Below are 3,544 nucleotides of genomic sequence, written 5' to 3'. Positions count from 1 at the left end.
GTTATCGAAACACACATGGCCCATACCACAGCGTGCCAGATGATAACTGGGACTCGCTGATTAAAAAGACTTGCTGATACTGAAACTCGCTGATACCTGAAAACACCCTTTTCCTATGGTGTAAGGGTGTTGGTTATAGACACGGCAGAACCCCCTGAAGGGTGTAAACTGCTCCCTGTATAGCATTTCGCGTAATTTTTGTTTTAAGGAATAATTTTTGAGGTTCCCCATTCACGGCTGTCTTCCCGTTTGTTCATACAGTGGTTTCGTCACTGAAGTTGCCCGTTGCCGTCAATGGGAAATTTCAAAAATTATTTTCTTCCTTAAAACAAAAATTGTAATGATAAAAGTTGCCGAGTAAGAAGAACTATTTATTTGCTTTCGATTTAGGTATAAAGCTGATGCTTAAGTGGAGCACCACGGGGTGTGAATTGCGTCTCAATATGGCCCGAAATGAAGGTTTTCACAAGTTCGTGACTCTTTCTCGTAAGATTTGCAAACTTCAGTGGTCTGAAAATATTTTTATCGCAAGGTATACCTTCCCTAGAGTAAGTATTGATTACTGGGATTCATACAGCGCAGTATTACAAGGGAAAAAATGCGAACATAGAAGATTTTGACGAAACTTGTGGATGCATGTATGGCAGAAAATAATATGACTGAGATTCGAACACCTTACGCAGACGCTTTTGCTTAATACGTGAACCAAATTTGGCATTGAAACACGAAACGATACTCTCAGAATTAATTTTCGAACAAATGTCACTCAGACAATATTCTGCAAAATTCCGAAGATTCCTACGTGACCAAAATTATTTTCTCCGAAATATTCTAGCAATTTACTGGTTTCAATGCAACAAATCAGCGCAATTTTTTTCGATCCCATTTGAGATGGTCGCCAAAATGACTGGGATGTTTGGCGTGGAATGACCCTAGGGCAATATGCGCAGTCGCTAAGGCAATACACGCCGGCGTGGAATGGCCCTAAGGCAGTATGCGCAGCCCATAAGGCAATACGCGCAGGCGTGGAATGACCCTAAGGCAATACGCGCAGGCGTAGCATGACCCTAAGGCAATACGCGGAGGCGTAGAATGACCCTAAGGCAATACGCGCAGGCGTAGAATGACCCTAAGGCAGTACGCGCAGGTGTGGAATGACCCTAAGGCAATACGCGTAGTCCCTAAGGCAATACGCTCAGGCGTGGAGTGACCCTGAGGCAGTACGCGCAGCTGCACACTTTGTTGATGCTGTTGCTGATGATAATTAATTACGCCTGAGCGCCGAGGTTGGTCCTTAAACCACCCACTCGTTGCACAATTCACATGCCTGGTGCAATTCCACCCTTCTGCCACTTCTCTCACTACATCAAGCCTATACAGCGTTTTTTTTCTCGAATCCCTTTCAAGCAGTGGCATAGCTCTGTGGTAAAACACCTGATATCTACGTAGAAAGCCTGGGTTCTACTTCTGTTCAAACCCAAGATCTTTATTATTCATTCATTCGCATCGATCTTGTTTTTCGCTAGCGGACAACGCCGATGCCAACGCCGGAAATTCTGCGACACGGGCTCTTTAACGCTATCGCGTAAAAATATCTAAAATTCGTGTCAGTACTCCTTTAATGCTGTGTCCGGTGATGACGATGAGTCATATGGCTGAGCCTTGTGCCTGGGCAGCTTTAAAGTACCTACTCGTTACGAATTTCACATGACGTGGCACTCAGTGCAATACTACGCGTGTACCACACAGCGCTTGCACATTTGCATAGCAGCAAACGTGTCTCCTCGCCAGGTAAGGTGCTTCTAGAGTGTCTTTTTCTGCAGCAATTTCAAGCTCAGACGTACCATAGTGGCAGTTGACTCAGTTGACTCCCACAGTGCCAAGGTGCAATTTTTTCCTCATTACGCGCGACAGCTGTGACGGGCATCGGAGGCGGTGGACAACGTCGCCACCAAGATGGGCTTATTGCATGGTGTGAGCCCATAACCACAGGTGTGAGCGCAGAAGCCCCAAATATACACAACAAATATCATGGCTTAAGGGCAAGGCTATGTCGCAAAAATGCCCCTTCCCCCATATTACCTCATGTTTGCATTGCGTTCTCACCGTAAAGACCTCAGTGGGAGGGCGCCAGGAAAAGCGTGGGGCGTGGGGGGGACGCTGCAGTAAAGCTTTGTCCCCCCCGTCCCCCCATCTCTTCCCCCTAAATGGTGGACGCTACGCACGCCTATGCCCATAAGAGTGTGCGCTGTGAAAATTCTTTGTCCTCCCGACTCTACCGATCCCTCTGTGTGAGTTGGTGCCAATATTGGTGCCAATATTGCGCCAATTTATTATGCTAAGTTGGTGCCAATATTGTGCGAGTAGGTGCCAATATAGGTACCATCTTTCTCTAACCAGCATTCTTGCTTCGAAAGACGGATGTTTCCGCTCGCTGTGCTAATTGGTGATAACGGCTGCCGCTGCAGGTGCATGCACGATATGTCGCGCCACCCGACACTGACAGCTTTGTGACGTCATGGCTCCGCAATGTGAGGAGGAAAGACATCGGCTTGTTAGTACCGTGCGACGGCTGCCGACAGTGGAGCTCCGAGCAAGCGGTAGGCTTAAGGCACATTAAAAGCACAAGCGACGGTTATGAGCCCGCAACGAAAAGCATGAAAACACAGTGTCACGCTGGCTTTCCTCCGAGTAGTAGGTGTCAGCCCGCCTCGCGCGGAATAAAAATGTAGCGCGAGCGCGCGCGTGTGCGTTAGACGTGCTCAGGAGGACGAATGCCAGCCAACAGCTGTTTTCTGGCAGCGGGCTCACACTCAACTCAAAGGAGAGTGGAGGTGAGCCAAGCGTCGTGCAACGCTCGAAGGCCTGAGTTCCGAATCGTGCCTCAGAACTGCTGCAGCAGACAAGAGAGAATGAAATAGAGAGAGATCGAGAAAAACACAGGAGACGGAAAAGACGACGCCAATGGTCCACAAACGAAACGCGACAAAGAAGCGCACGAACTATTTTGCTTCCCTCGCTAGCGCGGAGGGATACAAAACATAGCAGACGATTTCTCGCGGAGAAACACTCGAGCAGACGACGTTGCTTTAAAAAAAATATTTCCACATGTATCGCTATCTTTTACGCGGATGCAAACGCGCGTTTTAGAGGAATTGGACGAACGTTCGATAAATCTCTTCGATAGTTACTTAAGTATGAAAAGACCTCGGTGTTTTTTGTCCCTTCCTGCACTCTCGTTAAAGGTCGACATTGTTTCTCGTTTCCGTAAAACTTCCATCCATCGCCTTCGTGCCCACGTAGCATATTTACCCATCTCGTCACTCGCTACGGCTATCTTAACAATAACGAGAAGGGGTTTTATCAAACTTGATGTCGATTGGAGCGCTTGGGGCGCTCCAGTACCCTGCGAACTCTGGGTCAGTTTGTTTTCGAAAGAAACAAGCACGGACTACTTTCCAGCGCGCTCGCGCGCTTCCCTCCGAAGCGCGGAATGATACATCCTCGGAGGCGGGCGCTCTCGGACCGTATAAAGCCCTGGCCC

Source organism: Rhipicephalus sanguineus, chromosome 7 (assembly GCF_013339695.2).
Source record: "Rhipicephalus sanguineus isolate Rsan-2018 chromosome 7, BIME_Rsan_1.4, whole genome shotgun sequence".
NCBI classification, from domain to species: Eukaryota; Metazoa; Arthropoda; class Arachnida; order Ixodida; family Ixodidae; genus Rhipicephalus; species Rhipicephalus sanguineus.
Note: the sequence above shows the minus strand (reverse complement) of the source record.